The sequence below is a fragment of the Pagrus pagrus genome (assembly GCF_965226575.1).
Source record: "Pagrus pagrus genome assembly, chromosome: 3".
NCBI lineage: Eukaryota > Metazoa > Chordata > Actinopteri > Spariformes > Sparidae > Pagrus > Pagrus pagrus.
In genome coordinates, this window is record NC_140187.1 from 29,378,266 (window position 1) to 29,396,563 (window position 18,298).

Consider the following 18,298-nt stretch of genomic DNA (forward strand, 5'->3'; position numbering starts at 1 on the left):
AACCTAGAGAAATCTGTTATTTCGCTCAAGATAACAGCGTTTTTTTTTCTTTTGGTTTTCTGTCGCTTTAACGTCAAGGAGAAATTCAGAGAGTGAGAAAGTCTGCGGACATGACCAAAAATATTGTGAATAAAACTTTAACGCATGACCTCGTACGTGAACTGTGTCACATAGATATTTCCATCAGTCAGTGGATGTTCAATGATGACGAAAAAAACTCCCATGATCCCATGTTACCTACATTTTTTGTTACCCCTAGTAACAAACCCCCCTTTTTTACCCCTAAGAAAAAACATTTCATTCACAGAATTTTAAGTGTAAATATTATATTTATTTAGGCTCTACACGTTTCTTGGGCTGTACATAAGATTGCTAACATTGTTAGAGAGGGAGATCTTTGATCTGCCAAGAGAACTAGCATGATTATTAGCTTGCTAGCTATCCTGCCATCGCTGGTTAACTAAACTATTAAGTAAATGATGCTTTAGGATGCTAAAGTTTGATGGTTTCAATTGAATGGGAATGCCTTCAGCTTAAATCTTCGTACTGCACTCTGCCCTCTTGCTTTTACAATGCCGCAAGTTGAGGCCACTCTTAGGCCTAGTCCACATGTAAATGGATTGATTTGTAAACAGGGTTTAGAAAGAAAAGAATCTCTGTCCAGACAAAAGTTTAAGCACCATCTCAGAAATTGTCTCCATCCATACAACATACTGGAAAATGTATGCCGATGACGCCATCACTCCATTATATCTTTAGTAGTTGTTTGCTGCTTTTTATGTTCAAACTCTCATACATAGAACCTTCATGGTTATGCATACTGTCGTTTTAGCTGTGCATGATGCAGTTGTGACACCATACGACGTGCACTGTGGGAATGTTTAAAACATACACACACACACAGACAGCAGGACAGCAGCAGCAACAGCTTCAGTGCTCCATTTGCATTTGCACAGGATGCATTTAGGGACAAATTCTTGGCAACTTTTACAGAGGAGCAGTGGGTAGCATCCTGTCTTGAAACATCACAAACTGGCATGGTTCATGCACAGCCCAGGGTAGGAAGGCTCTACAGCGTGTGACTAAAACTGCCCAGAACATCATGGCACCCATCTACAGAGCATCAGTGATACCAGTGAAGTGAGATGTCTGCACAGAGCCCAAAGGATACTAAAAGACAACACCCAACCCAGCCACAGTCTGTTCACCCTGCTGCCATCTGGCAAAAGATACAGAAGTATCCACTGCCGTACCACCAGGCTACAGAGCAGCTTCATTCCCCAGGCTGTGAGACTTTGTCCTCCACCCTTATTTGAATGAAATACCTTGTCTATCTGTTTTTTTCTGTTATGTAGCATAACGGTGCTAAACACAGTTTTGTTTTACAGTCCTGGTGTTGTCAAATGACAATAAGTGAACATTTACATTTACCTTTGAAGTACCTTTGTTGACATTTTTGCATGTATAGCAAGGATGAAACACGACTAGGGATGGGCGATCTGATGATCATTCCAGCAACAGTTGGAGGCTTTATCTAGCTTCATTTTTAAATCTCTACATTGTTTCATTCACTGTGATAATGGTGAATAAAGCTGAAGATTTGCAGTGAAAACAGCTTTCCTAGATGTGTGTTGTTGAAAAGGGGAAGATAACAAAACTTGCTCAACTTGCTTTATAGTGTCTTCACTGTCAAAACAGGAAACACAAGCAGCCTGTGCTCCCCACATGGTTTCTCTGTAGCCCTGCTGAGTAGTTACATTTTTGAGGAGGCAAACACCAGCCACAGTGTAGCTTACTGCATAGCACTGAAGCCTACACAGGTAGCCATCAAAGGTATGGTGTAAGTTGATAACCATAAAAACAAAACAATGACCTGAAAGATGCCTCATAAAGCTGAGGGGCGCTGCATTGAGGTCGTAATTCTCTCTGGTCTTCTCACCATGACTTGTGTCGTGACCTTCACTTTACAGAGCACTTGATTAATTGTGAGTATAAATATATTAATTGGAGCAACTTAACTATAATTAATATAACTTTTTAATGATATGTTACATCATAATTATTATTTGTTTAGACCTTAATTGCTGTCGTGATCCAAGACTGGCTGAATACGGTTTCATAGAAAACGTCAAAAGGTTTTAGAGCCACTAAATCAACAATACAAAAAAGAGCCTCCATATAATGAAGTGAAGATAAGCCCAAAATGCTGCATGCAACAATCTCACAACTTTACAACTCTACTCTACAAAACAGGAAAATACTGTCCAGGGCACACAACAGAAAATATACTCCACTTGAAAATCTTATTGATTACACCCGACATAACTGAGAACATTATAAGACTACTATTTGAATTCACCAGCTCCGCATTGCCATCCTAAACTGGTGATTTATTTTTACAATACATAATAAAATCCAAATATGAATACACAAGCCCCTCGGGGAGGTGGGTGTTTATGCAGCTTATGCAAGCAGGGTTCATATGTCACATTTCTGCAGGCCAGAGGGCAAATAATGAGCATAACAATGTTGGTGTCTCTTACAAGCGGCTCCAGGTGGAAACAAACTGACACGGTTTCTCGTGGGTGGTTTATTCCTTTAAGCAATCTTCACTTTGAGTAGAACATTTTTATAAAAAATGTGTGATTGTAGCATCATACTTAATATGATTGACAACTTTGGCATGATAACAAGTAACATAGATTCTGTATCCAGGGGCATTGTGTCAGCAAAAGCAGGGGTAAGGCAATGTAACATGAAAGGACCTACTAAATGACTAAACATAACTGTTTTAACAAATTCACAATGCCTCATGTTAGTAATGGAGTTAAGGGGGCAGTGAATATACAACACTGGTACATATTGTAGCACCCTGGGCACAGAGTGAAGGTATCATTAATAATTTTTAAACCTTGCAGAATATAAAGAAATGCACTGAATTACAGAATCAGAATCAGCCTTTTTGGCCAAGTATGTGTACACAAACAAGGAATTTGACTGGTTAAATTTGCTCTCAAGTGTACAGGGAACAGTTTTTTAACATTACATCTAAAAAGGAAAAAAAATAAGTAAAACAGTGTTTACATCAAACAGTATTTACATTAAAACAGTGGCAGGATTTATTGCACAGTGGTTTTATCTGATACTCTGACTGTGTCCGGTAATTTTGGTAAATTTCTATCAGAGTAGAGCAGCTTGAACAGATTGTGACTGGGGTGTAAGGGGTCTGCAGAGATGTTACCAAGACCGGTACAAGTCCGGTATGGAGGGCAGGTCGGCTCCAATAATTTTCTCTACAGACCTTATTATCCATTGCAGTCTGTTCCTGTCCTGTTTGGTGGCAGCGTAGAGGGGTTTCTCCTGAACTGTCATCTCCACGGTCTTGATGGTTCTGATCATGCAGACTCATCGCTGTTCCAGATGACGCTGATGACCGTGGAGTTGTGAGAGAGGACACACCCCTGGGGGGCGCCAGTGCTGATGAATACATGCTGATTTCTAGTAGGGAACCAATAGATGGTCAAAACACAGCAAAACAAACATACTTTCTTCAACATTGGACGAAGTTAAATTCTCAGGGATGGGAGAAAAAAATCTGACTGCTGCGATTGAATACAATGCATGCAGATTCAAATACAAACCCAGGTCCAGTCGATTAAATATGTTTTATTTTGTATTGGATTAGGCTTGATCGATTAAAGGGGACTGTTGGGCCTTGGCGGAGATATGTGTTCTACTGAGTGCCATTCTAGTTTTAGTTTTATAATAATGCATTACACATTGCATATTACTTATGCATACCACGGTCACAAACACTCAAAACATGCAGTATACCTTACCATACCTTGCATACACATACACATAGAAGTCTTTGACTGTATCAGATCTTTTAATATACCTTCAGTAAGCAGAAGTAAATACTGACTACACTGTTCATTCACATGTGTCTTTTATGGGGCTGTCTTGAGTGGGCTAGCAACACCTCACTAAAAAACACTTGTACTGGAGGCAATCAGTAGGAGAGGAAAGACCTGATTCAACACGGTTGAATATTTGGAGGCCTGAAATTTGAAACCATGAATTATTCATTTGTGGCACTTTAATGAATGTGAAAAGAGTTTGCCCATCATTCATAATCTGCACAGCTGCTGTAATGTGACTCTCTTGCTGTGGGCACTTAGTGGGGTTTCCAACAGGCCATGTGATACCTACGCGTGTAGAGAAGGGGTTGAAATAAATGTTCCATGCATGCAGAGATAGAGAAAATCCTGGAACTTTTGCCACATATCTGATACTATTTCAGGAATATTTCCCAAAAATTACACCGAGGGCAATAAAAAGCATCTAGTTATTGAGATTTTCATCTTACGCTTCAAAATATGAGTAATATATCAAAGCCATTAAAAACATTATCGAGATTGTCTGGGAGCTAAGGAACAGGCAATCTTGTATATATAATTTTTTGAAGGTGATGTACATCTTCATCTTCGCTGCTGGACATAAGGAAGGACATAGATGAGTAGTGACAGAGTAATGCACCATGATTCATATTCTGAATTTGTGCTAAATCACAATGATATTGCTTTAAAGGATGGGGATCCCCTGCTTTCAGACACAGAACCTAAAATATTTAATATATTTCCCCTTGAGACACTGGAAAGTGTCTGAATTGTCCTTGATTTATGACTCACTTATTTATTAATTTATTTATGTGTTGTTGCTTGTACCCTGGGTCTGGCGTCGAGGCAGTCAGTCTCTGTATTTCTTTTTCGAGATAGCCATGGTTGCTTGTTGTACATGTTAACTACTCCGGTCTTCTACTTATTCCAAACAAACCCTGTTGTTGTTGTCAGAGTCATAAAATGCATTCATTTCTCAGAGAGCCTATATTCCTAGCAGTCCGACCAGACAGGCAGTGTTTACAACAGCGAATGCAAAGTCTTTTTCTGAACCGACAATAAGTTGAATCTCCATAATGTTGTGCTCAAGGACAGCGTTTTATGGTTGTGATTGGTTGGTAGATTTCCTTGATGATTTAATTGCATTCTGACTTCCACTAAAAAGCTGTTGGTAAGTGAAGGTAAATGTATGCAGAGGAACAGTACTATGTTTCTTGAATCAAGGTTAAATTGAGATTGAATTATGTTTGTCTTGATCCATTTTGCAATATCCGCAGTCAGTGCATTCAGTTGTGTTCCAGGCATAAGACTGAATGTTTATGAACTTAGCCTGGTGTAGGCTGATAAGTGACATTGATGCTTTTTAAGTGCATGATTTCAACCATATTTTTTAATTAGATTAAACTAACGCAAAAGTTTAGCTTTACTGAGCATGGTCATGATATTGTTCACGGTATCCTGAAACGTGCTTTTGCTTTTGAGATACAAAAAGTTCTGTGGGTTCTCTCTGTAGTCCCAAAAGCCCCAGAAGTCAAGACGGGTGCATGAATCCGGGTCATCCATGTTAGTTAATCGATGATTGTAAGATACCTAGCTTAACTGTTAACTGTTGCAAACCTGTTGCTCGGCTTCAATCTCTTCTACCATTGCTATGATCTCCATTTTAGAATTTTTAGAACCTACATGAGCATAGTTTTTATACATGAGCATAGTTTTTATACATGAGTATAGTTTTTATACATGAGCATAGTTTTTATGCTCAGCCTTTTTATGAATCAATCATTAGCACACCATTAAGACTACGTTTAGGGATAAAACTAAGAATTTTAGCCATCGCTGAACACCTTCAAATGCATTTTAATTTCAATTTTAGAATCAGGTCATGCATGGAAACATTATATGTCAGATATCATCCAAACCAGGATACGCAGAATACCACTGTGAGCAATTATTCTAAAGTTTCTGTCGCCGCTTTTGTCAAGGAAAGCATTTCATATATTTTCTTCTTTTCAGTTTGCCTGTTCAGTAGAGACATGAAGTTAAATCTGAAAATGTGGCAGGAAAGTTTGAAGTGACCATATGACTCATGGCTGAACATTTGACAGATGTTGGAGATGGCCACAGGTTTTCAATGATTTTCTCTTGGAGACAGGCAGAGAGGAGGAAAAGAAAATTGTTACAGCAGAGATGAAGAGTGATGAAAGGTGTGGGTGGGATATATCTTTTTCCCCACATTGTAGCACCTAACTAGACTCTCCTGCCCATCACAAAATAAATGAGTTGACCTTAAGCGTTTCAGTTAGCCTGCAGTCTGTGTTGATGTGTAGGATGGGAAGTTCATAACCTTCTTTGTGCTAGACAAATTACAGAACATACAGTCTACATAGTTATTAATACAATATACATTCATACAAATATACATAAACATGTGGTGCATCTTTTGAATCTGCATCAGGGTAATTATAAACAGCAGCAAAATGATGGTGACTCAGTGTAAGCACCAAGCATCCACGTCTCCTCATCCCGCTGTAGTCCTGTGCTCTGTTGGCCTGTCAGTTTGAATGTGGGTATAACAGACTCTGATTTCATGTTGTTTGGCAAACCTGAGTCCCATTTGTCCATTTCCTTTTCCTGCGACCGAAAATTAGCCAGGAGCTGCCTTAAACTCTCTTCCTCCCTGGTATGGTCCGGCTGGTCAGGTTGGATGATGGAGACACCCTGCAGGCTGTGATGGTCTCAAAGTCCACTGCCCTTAATCAGAAACAGCCACTTTCTTCTCCAGTGCTGTTTAATGTATTTCTGGCGTAGGCAACGTGTTTCAGCAATGAAGCCAAGAAAGTAACAGTTAAGCAAACAAGAATGTAGCAGGATTTGGAGGAGCTACCTGCCACTGTATCTTCATGCGCCCCCTGTTGCCATAGCATTTGTTGACACGCATGTTTAATTTAGTCATCGTTGGCCTTGTGTCATTGTGTTGATACAGAATCAGAAGGTACTGGACCATGTAGTAGGTAAAATTGTACGTGAGTTATAACCTTTAATCCACTTCTGGTAAGAAAAAAGGTTACCTTCAGGCATTGTAGTGGATACTCCAAGCAACATTCATCTCACCTCAATAGGCTCTTTCTTGACAGGGACAAAGGTTTCCGTTTCAGATTAACAGTATGCCCTAAAGGTCTTGTTATTAAACATCTTATTTTAAATAAGCATTCACTTTCCCCTGATCTGGCAATGGAGATAGTTTTGGTTTTATGGACTTCTGAGGGTTTTGGTTTGTTCACCTCTGAAACTCATTTTAAAAACTCCTACAACAACAGAACTTTCCAGGAACAATGTCCTGGTAACTCTAGGTAATCAGACCTCTCTGTCAGCCATTTTTATAGGGAGGTTTTAGTTAAACAGGCACACAAAAAGGGATATATCCAGAGCAATCACCTCGGAAAGCTGTTTTGGCTTACATGATGGCAACAATTCTATTCGGCAGTCACAGAGGAAGTCATTTGGAATTGGATACCTGTTCATCTGACCTTTTTCGTCTCCACTAGGTCCTATGTGGTCTTTGCCTGCTAAATGTCCAACTTTCATCACCCGCTTGTTGCTAGCTTCATCTGTTTGGTGGTGTGGCAGATAGCAATAACAGCGTTATGCAAAGCTTGTGCTGGAAACAGCTAAAAGAAGCTGAAAAAAATCAAACTGCAGGGTTGACCAACTCTCTGTATGTTTGGTCACTCTAGTCTTTTTAGTAATCTGTTTAATTGTTAAAATATTGACTGCCTTTAATGATTGATCAAGTCAGTGCAGTCTCCAAATATGATAAACAGTGCCCTGGTTTGCTGGAATGATTCAATTCAATAATGCCAGCATCAACATTTTAAAATGTGCTTGTAAAGAACAGCTCAGAACACGGTCTGAACATTCGTCGTGAATTTCAAAACATTTCACTTCTTGAAAAGCTTCCACTCTCCCGAACAAATTCTCAAAGGAAGCTGTTTATAGCAAGATTCTATGTTTTCCTCAAGTACAGTTCTTGCATAATACCTGAGAGCTGTTATCTACCCCCCCCAAACAAAAATGTGAAAATGTTTGCCATTTGCTTTTCTCAAGAAAAAGACACCTTTTCCTCTGATGTTTACAGTGCAAACTAGTGAATACAGAGTGTGTTTTTTTTATTACAGCCAGTGCAAGCAGGGCTCTATCTACCTGCAGAATCAATCAGTCTTTTTTTGATAGCTCTGCTGGAGTCTGTCTTGCTGGAAACCAAATTACACTGAGTAAATGGCCTCTATGGTGCCAGTGCAGACATTCAGGTCATTATGATTAGTTTTGGTGTCTGGAAGTACATGTTTGTGATATCAGACTTTTTTCTCCTAATAAATGTAATCTCCTGTGGAAGCGCACTTTTTATATTCAGAAAAGTGGGACTAATGTTCCTACAGTACATGTCCTATATAATGTTGAGGTAAATCATTTGTATGGACTGACTCATCCAAGGAGGAGGTGCAGCTGCTCACCACAGTAGCCTTGATTTGCATGAAGGCTGCACCTTTGTAGTCCTCGCTTTTCGGAAGAGGCAGCACCTGAAACGGGTCACAGCTGCTGACACAATGGAGTCCAGTGAAAAGTTATTAAATGAGGAGCTAGAAATCAATATATAGAGCCTATAGTGACCTTGCTTATTGAATCTAGCTGTTTTTCAGGTTAGCCATACTAGCCTGTAACGTCCTAGCCTTCTGAGTTCGACTGCCATTGACTCGCTACTGAAAATATTGTTCCTGAAAACAATTGGACTATTGCTCATGCAAGTGGCAAGTGTACTGGACCTTTGTTGTACAGTTGCAGCATGGTTACATATGGGGCATCAAAACTACTTGGTTAGGTTTAGGAAAAGATTGTGGTTTGGATCAAAGTGAGCACGCTACTTATGTAACTTTACTAATGTATGTAAGTAAGGCTGCATATATAAGTTAAACAGAAAACTTAAGTGAGTTAAAGTAACTCACTGTTGACTTTGCTTTTACATGGGACATGACCAGTGTTCTCCTGGGTCAAAGTCCTGTGTTTGTCAAACCCATCAATCGACCCCAACCTCCTCCTTATCTGGACATTTATACTATGTCATCTGACTTCCTCCTTTGCTGCCAAAATAATTACTTTGGCCACCTGAGGTCGGCACCTAACAATAAATGTAAATAGGGGTCGTAGGACGCTGCTTCCACAGGAGACCTATACGGCTGTTTTTCTAATCAGAGCAGGCTGGGAGTAAACCCCAACACTGTTTACCAATGTTGAGGAGTAGAGTTGCCGAATAAGCTTACATTTACCATAAGCATTTTAGTAGCCCGACTCTCTTTTTTTAAACCTTCACCTTACTTTTTCCAGGTTCAAGATAATTTCTTCTTCTTAATTTTGGTGAGTTGCTTTTGTAGCTTCAAATTAGCTTTCAGCTTCAATAGCTACAGTCTTACACATTGATTCCACTGGGCACATCTCGGGATTGTGTTTTCACCCCTGACTGTCAGTACTGTTTGTGCCACAGTCAAATCCAAAGATGGACCGATGCAGTAGACCTAGTTTGATGCTAACTAACAGAAAGAGATACAATTAAATCTAATGATTGTTAAGCGTGAGCCTACCATATACAGTAGAACGCCTATATGACAGATTTAGTAACATTCACCACAGTTATATCTTAGATTAGCAAGGCTTCAGTTCACCATGAGGTCCATCAATGGGGAGCGAAAAAAATATTGATATGTTTCCATGAGCAGTAATGTGAGAGGACACAATATCTTTGTTTGGAGTCAATGTCTGTAAAAAGCAGCATTCCACTGTGGCCATTTCTGCACTATTATTTGTCATTCTGCCTATTAGGCTATATTGTTGAGTCATACATGTGTCGCTGGAGCTAATACAAGAGGAACTGATAGAAACAACCAGAACACTATATAGGACTATGTATACTGATTACTGTATTTATAGGCTTTGTACAGCTTATATAAATAGTATTGCAGGATTATAGCGCAGGCATTATTCAGAAAAATTCTGTCTGATCAAGATACTGTAAACAAGACACATTGAAGGTTTTCTGTCACAGTGATGTGTTCAAACAGACGAGAACTGAGTCTGTTTGATCTCTTAATGCTGATTGAGTGAGCCCATGCACAAATACTGCATTTGGTTGAAGGATTGTTGGTTTAACAGCACTGTCGCCAGCAGAAAATGCTTTATGCTTTAAATAATTTTAATGGAATTGAATCATAAACCTATCCTATACCGACCTACAGCCTTGTTTACTGAAAGATTATTTCTGCACATTTAAATATTTGCAACCAAACCTCCGTCTGCATTTTCAGCGGTGAGAGCAAATGATGTTTATGTCTACAATTCTGTATGCTGAAGGAGCAGCCAAAATCTTGGTGTGTCCTGTTGTGTCCTTTCTGCTACAGACTATCTTTGACTGTTTCACTCCTCCTGGTTTAAGATTATTATTTGTACTCTTGATACTCTGCACCTTTTCCATCGCTCTCTCTGATTCCCTCTTTCTCTTGTCTCTCTCTCCTTCAGCTGGCCAAAGGGCTGACTGTGTCTTGGCTGCAGGGGAAAGAGCGAGCAGACTCCACTTACTCTGTGAGTACTCAATCAGTGGAAAACATGCTTGTCTGTTGGGCCTCATGATTTATTACATGCTATAAATGACTGCGACCATAGCTGTTTTTCAAGGTAGAAGAGCTGTGGTAGCATACAGTAATCTCCTCTCCCCTGGAATGTGTGTGTGGATATATAAACGTGTGTATTCTGTTGTTGGTTATTGAGGTAGGTGATCACATGCAATGAATATCAGAGTTAAAATTAACCTTAAACGTGTCCTTAGACTGATATTGTCAATGACACCAAAGCCTCAAGTCTATGGAAGTCCAAGTGCTCAATATTAAATAAATAGGAGACATTATGAAATAAATAACCACTCGTCACTTTGATGCTTCATAATAAACCAAGTTCACAACCCTGGCTAGTCAGCCAACTAGGCAGGTAGCATGTAGCCTTGCTAAGCTAATTAAATAAAGGGATGTCAGTTTCTGTCAGTGTACTTATTATTATTTACAGCAGCAAACTAGTTGATTCAGAATTACTTTAACATTACTGTTTTATAGCCACAGGAGCTAACAGGCTAAATGTAGTAGCAGTTGAACTTGCTTAATGGGGGCATGTGATTGGCCCGAAAGGTGAGAGGGTGGAGACAACGACCTGGTCAGGAAATGTGACAAGGGTCATTTTAGAATAATAATAAATCAATATTTTGAAATAAAACAGGTCCTTTTAACTGTGTTATTATGAAAAAAAGAATGATTAAATAACATTTGTTAATAATAAGTTTCAGTAACTTCTGCAGGTATTTCACAAATTACTATTTCATTTATATCTTTAACACCATGTATTTATTTAATTCATTTAATATTGAACTCTTTGGGACTCAATACAGGTCGGTGGTCAGTCCAGTAACAGTATTATGAGGACAGTGTCACAATTTTGAGAAAAGGTGAGGAACACGCGGGAGACGGGCAGGATTTGAGAAACAAAAGGCGAGCTTTAATACTTAAGCTGAAATAACCAAAAAACATAAACATAAAACAAGAGCAAAGTACAAATCGAAAGCAAAGTTCAAACCAGAAATCACAAGAGCTAAGTGGAGACATAAAGCCAGGAACAAAAGCCAGAACCATGCCATGGGGAGAAATGGGGAGATACTGGAGGACACTGAGGAAACAGGCTCAGGTGAAACACGGCAAACACACAGGAGAAAACGGAACGATCTGTCAAGGCAAGAGGGAGCACAAAGACTATACACAAACACACACTAACGAGGGGATGAAGTGCGGGTGGTGAGGCGGGGAAAGGACAGGTGAGGGAAAGGAACGGAAAAACACTGGAAGGAGGGAAAACAGAGCAGGTGTGGACAGCAAGAAAACAGGAGGGAAATGACACAATAGAAGGAAATAAAAAGCAAGACCCGACAATTGAAGGCAAAATACAAAATAAAACAGGAAGCCATAAACACAAAACCAGAATCATGACAGACAGAAGCTTAACTAATCTGTCTAGACCAGGGATGGGGAACCTCCGGCCTCCGGGCCGTATACGGCCCGCGAGACTGTTTGGTCCGGCCCGCGAGGCAATCCATAAGTACACCCACAAACAATTAATTCAGTAAAAATTATTTCAAATGTGCAATTAAATGCCCCCGGGGCTGGTGTCTGTCTTTCCGGGCCATGAGCAAGGTCATTGAACACAACATCAGCGTAACTGTCATCGCGTCGTGTCCTCAGTGATTGACAGGTGACAACAACGTGTGGAGACGGAACATGGCTGCTAAAAAAAGAGAAGTTGATGCGGAGTGTCGCTCTTTCCAGGACAAATGGACTTATGAACTCTTCTTTGTGGAAGTGAGAGGCTAGCCCGTGTGCCTGGTGTGTAGGGAGGCGCTGGCCGTGATGAAAAAGGCAAACCTTGAGCGTCATTACAGCGCGAAACATGCTAAACTGGATGACCTGAAAGGACAAGAGCGGTGGATAAAGTTGTCGCTCTCCGACGTAGTTTGAGCGGCCAGCAAGCAGCTTGATCCGAACCGCGAGCGGACCAGGACAACGTGACGCACGCTAGCTTCGTGGTCAGTAGCTAATTTAGTAATAGCCTTATATGAGACAACTCAAATCTGTCATTTTCGAGTGATTTAAAGTTGATATATGAGATTTAAGGTTGCTGATTTTTTTTAAATTTCACATCAGAATGCTCTGAAATGATTTGAGGTACATTATAAGGTTGTCTACTATCAATCTGAGGTGAAATTGTTCAGTGGAAACAGGGAGTTTTCTTTCAATAGCATACTGAATTCAGGGGGAATATAAATCAGACCTGTCATTTTCGAGTGACATTTTAGAGGGCTGAATTTTTTTAATTTGAGGTACATTATAAAGTTATCTACTGCTTAAGCTACTAAACATCAGTGAATATAAAACCAACAGGAACAGATTATTAAAAAAAATAATTGGATTAAAACAATAAGATACACTGAGATGGATCAAATTGGCTAAAACATTAATTAATGGTCATTATATTTATGTTATTGCAATTAAGTTAAAAAGGCCATAAAAATATGTTGTGAGCTGCTTACCTTAAAAAAAAAAAATCATGGCCCCTGAGGGATGGTATGAAAATTGAAAAGGCCCTCGATAGGAAAAAGGTTCCCCACCCCTGGTCTAGACAATGCAGTTAAACAGGTAAGTTAGATAGAGCTGATTTGTTAATAAGTCTACAGTCATTAATGGAGACAAGTGTTTTTTTTTCTTCAAGATCTGGATCTTTGAGGCCATTTTTTAACATTATATCAACAGATTATTTTTTTTCACATTCCAAATACCATAAGTACTTGGTGATAACTTTCCCTGAAATTGGGCTATTAAAGCTGTAACTTTACACTTAATTAATTGCATTTTGTCAGAAAAAATAATCAGTTATTCAGACCTAGGCCTCCTAAAAACTCCATGAGAAATCTTTGGTGGTCCCTGGTTCACCGCAGCCTTGAATTTGCTCATCAGCCCTTCCTGATGCCCCCCACCTCCAGTCATATAAATACAAAAATCAGCTGCCATCTGCGTGGACAGTGTGGAGTAGGAATTTTCAAAGACATAGAGAGATTGAGAGCAAGCATCTGAGAGCAGAAGTAGTAGTGCAGTAGTAGTGCAGCAAGTAATGAATGAACTGCCCTGTTTGAGGAGCGCTGACAAGATGCATCCATCTCCCTCCGAGAAAGAGAAATGGACAATTAACAGTTACATGTATAAGCATGCAAAGCATACACTTGCAGACTCAACTAAAGCAAAAGCAGACAAAAGACAGTTCAGGTTCTTTATGCCTCCTTACCTTGAGCATACTTGAGTATTCATCTCACATCTGAGGTCTAGCTAGCACTTTCCATGCCCAAACTTCATGTACGGTTGTGTTTGCTGAGTCTGTATTGAACTGACAAGATGTTAGCTTTCAATATACTCCTCCTCCTCTTAGTCGATGTGTAATATGCAGTTGCACCATGAGTGACAGCTTGCAGCACTGCTCGGGCTCCCATGTGGCTGACTGGATTTAAACTGGACTGTAACCTGAGATCAGGAGGCTTTTCTGGGCATTATAGCCTGGCACCTTCTCTGATGAAACAAAGCTGCAAACCCAAGCCCACACAGAAAAGATATATTTTAATATGAGAGTTAGTGAGTTGGACAATTACTAAAATGAGCATGGCTATATGTTTTCAGGCTGTTTCGGGTTCTGAGCCATGGTGATGCGGTGTCAGGCTGATGTCTTCATGGGGCCCCTCTGCGACGCTGAATGCTGCGTTTAGCATGATATGCCAAGAAAAAAGAGGGAAAAAAGCCTTAATTACCTCTCACAAGGCTGCTGAAGTTAATTTCTGTAGTCACGTGTTTAACCAATTACTGTGTGTGTAATGAAGTGGAACATGGCTCAACAGAGTTCACAGGACACCCTCCACCTCCTTTTTTTCCTAGCCTAGTTTGGCTGCTCCAGAGTGGGAAGCTCATCATCACTAAACATTAAACCAGGCAATACCTCACTCCGGATACATACATTTATCCATGTCAATATCCATTCCTCGTTTAATCATTTCTCCACAGCTATCTCAATATCACGGGCTGGTGAGGGAGGCGGCGGAAAGCACATTATCTATGCCGGGGTGTTACAGTATTAGGGATTATCCCTGACAGATAGTTTCCCTTCCAGGCACCATTAGCTTGGCCTCATCCCATTTGGTATTTCCAACACCTGCGACCACCATCCGCTGGGCACAAGAATTATTACCATTGTATTTTTTCTAGGGTATATAAATTAATCATGGGGATCACAAGCAACTACTTTAAATTTCTGGACTGTGACCAAGAAACACATCCTCCCCAAGGATGCCAAGGACCTATGCATCATTAAAACAGAGTTGTGCTATTTGACAGAGGAACAGTGCCAGCTCCCTCACTTATATACCTTACGGGATTGTGGCTTCTGCATTTCCACACTATGCATAATAGCTACTGTCTATGGCTAAATGCAATCAGGGTCCTTGAGTCTGACTTTGAATGCTAAACGAACGAGGGAGGGTGCGTGTTTTGCGAGCAGACGATATAAAGTTGATCAGCTTGAAAGTGAAAGTGGACAGCTGACTACAGCGAACATAAATTAACATCGATCACTGGGCAGAGCACGAACGCTAATGACTGAAGGATACAGAGGTCTTGTTAGACAACCTTTGCAATGGACTGTAATGGTTCCCATATCCACACAATCCACTAAATACCATTGGCTGCAATTCCTCACTGGCCACCCTCCACTTCGGCAAATGATCTGTATTTGATTCACATGCATGACTGAACGCTTGCGTATTAATGTAGATGTTACAGTATTACCTTTACTTCAAATTGTGCAATTATATCCACCTCATGTTGTGGCGAGGAGCAAATGCTTCTCATTATAGGCTTCCAAATCGTTTCAACTCAAATTCAGGCTCAAAATGTGCATGACATAATGTTTAAATCAGTTTGGTCGATATATGAAGAACCTCATACTTTTTCTGTTTATATGGTAGCTAGTTTTACCTGTCAGTCAAAATCATGAGATCACTTTCAAGATGCAGGTTTTCGAGTATTTTCATCTGAGTCCAATTTGGCTTGTTCTAAATTCCTCCGCTCACACGGCGCTCGGCAAGTGCATCTGAATTTTAAATCATATTGATTTGGAATTACTTACAGGCGCTGGCCTATAACATTATTGATTGCAGATAGGCGTTTTGACGAAATGTCTGGAAAACATTTCACATCGATTTAAAGTTCCTCAGATCTCAAAACAAAGGCCTTGCATCTAAATGTACAGTAATTGCAGTCCACGGCTTTGTGTCGTTCGTTTAACGCCTGTTCATGCAGCCCTATAATCGCCTTATAATTGCCTTTTGACTCTAAAGAAGACTGAAAACATCAGCCGCCTGAGCAGTTTATTGAAAGAAAGGAGAGAACATTCCATAGAGCCCCAAGTCTTCTTTTGTTAGATGGATGGATGGATGGATAAAGTTTCTTCATTGGTTTTCTCCGGAACAGGCGAATATATCAACCCAGTGAGTCTCATAAGAAAAGACATCAACCAAATCTCCCTTTATTGATCCATCCCTCCATATTTGATTGAGACTCATGACAAGACTGTGGGCAGGATGACAAACAAAAAGGCTGAAGGTTAAAAAAAGTGGAAACCAAATCGATAATGATGACTGACAAGATGAAGCTTGGATGATCAGCACTGTGGCCTCTTGGAATAAATAATGGAGAGCTGAATAAATCTACTTCCCTCTCTACACAGCTAATGCCTTTTCTCCTTTCTTTCCTCCGTGATTAGTTTATTTGTCGTCTTTTGTTACATCAAACTATTTACTGCAGGAACTGAGACAGAAAAGGACAAAGAAATGGTGTAGTAAAAATGTTATGCTTTAAAACATGGTGTTTTTTATGAGAGCTCATAAAAGTTTTCACATACAAGAACCTGTGGCATTTTAACATTCGTTACCTTCTGTACAAAGATGGGGCAATGATAGTGCGTGAGGTGAAAGAAAATTTGGATCTCTTATTTACAGTTTACAGGTGCAGCAGCAGCACGGGCTGCACTCCATCTTTAAGTCAGATCTGATAACAAGGACATGATACACTTATTTTTACTTTTCAAGGATATGATTAACGCTGATGTCCTGGAATAAACGTCTCTGAATTTGCTTAGAAATCCTAGAAAAAGATGCGTCTTATAACTCCAAAGCTTTTAAGTTTTCTTCAGTCTCAAAGAATTCCAATGATTCTTGTTAGTCGGTGCAAACAGGAACTGCTATTAGCTCATTTTACACACTTTTAAAGTTCCCATATTGTAAAAAGTTAGATTTCCATGATTTAAATAAATACTGTGAAAGTATCAGAGCGCTCAGTCCACGGAGAAATAAGAAAAAAAACCGCAGAGCTGATACGGAAACACAGTGGGTGATGTCTGCTCAGGCCTGTGAGAGCTGACCAATCAGAGCTGACTGGGCTTTTCAGGAAGGGGGCCTTAAAGAGGCAGGCACTAAAATGGAGCGTTCAGGCAGAGGGAGAACATTAAAACATGTAAACATTTTCTAGTAGACCCGCAAAATAATATAAGATAACAATACATAATAAAGTAAGTATAAACTTGAAAAAAAGCTTAATATGGGAACTGCCATTAATTGTGGCAATTGGCCAAAATGCAAACAATCTAGGCTAAATACACAGAGCCCACAGCTAGCTTTCTGAATTGATTGCATCATTATACTTTGTGTTTAAATCCCTAAAAGCATCAGGGGAACAAACTGTAACAAATCTTAGAGCATGGCTGTTCTAGATAAGAGTAAAGCAAAGAATAACACAGTTACAACATCCATTAGTATGAACTTTTTTGTTTCCTTATCAATCTTTTCTTCATGTTACTCAGAATGTCCCACCAGTATGGTTCTTATCCCTGGAACACTGTAATGTGGGGTGGGAGATTACTAGTGTATTGGCTTAATGCAACAGTAATCATTTGGTGCACAGGATGTACCAAACCCGTTAACAGAACATCCTGCTCTGGAGCACTTTGGGGACAAACTAGCTCAAAACACAAAACTTAAACCGATAATTAACTTTAGATTTTAAAATGAACACCAGCCTACACAGAAGTCCATTAGTCCCTCTTCTTTGAGCTAAGGGGAACTGCAGAGTCAGATGATAATTCTGCGAGCGACTCCTTTAACATAAACATAGCTGCTTGATCCATCGATCATATAAAAGTATTGATTCCAGGCGCTTTGAACAGTGAGCTCAGAAATAACATCCAAACACGCAGACATGTCGGAATACCGACTGCACCAAAACGGCATCATCTGTTTCATGTTACTTGTAATGTTATTGGACAAGATTGGCTGAAAGATAAAGGCTCAGTCTCTTAGTTGTAAATCAATGGCAATAGTTCCTGGCATCGTGATCCATAGAAGATGTGCAGCCTGCTGTCTGCATGTTTTGAAGTGGAATCATTCTTCCACAGAAGGATTCTCTCTTCTGCTTCAGTTCAGTTTATCTGCCTGCATTCATTAGCATTCTCTGTGATACGTACTGTACACTTAATAATCACAGAGTTTGCTCGAGTAAATATGTTGAACCAACAGTTAAGAAAGCTTAGCACTACCTTTGGCGGGATGCTCTGCTCATATGCTGCTGCTGCTGTGAGAATCTTTTCCTTTGACTCTTTTTATTTTTTCTTCCTTGTATTGCTCCTGGGATTGAAGCAGCAGTATGTATACACTAAATATCAGCTCCCCA

At 39.9% G+C, this 18,298-nt stretch overlaps 1 protein-coding gene across 5 annotated transcripts in view; it reads left to right on the forward strand.

Annotated features, from left to right (window-relative positions):
* cntn6 (contactin 6) overlaps positions 1 to 18,298 on the forward strand; it is a gene marked incomplete at its 3' end in the record, with an annotated part of 124,742 nt that overhangs the window by 51,951 nt on the left and 54,493 nt on the right. For 3 of the 5 annotated variants that reach the window (XM_084349050.1, XM_084349047.1, XM_084349051.1), the window contains exon 1: positions 12,260 to 12,564. Of the gene's footprint in view, positions 1 to 10,463; positions 10,527 to 11,619; positions 11,673 to 12,259; positions 12,565 to 18,298 lie in introns of those variants that run through there. The other 2 variants (XM_084349048.1, XM_084349049.1) reach the window with 2 other exon arrangements.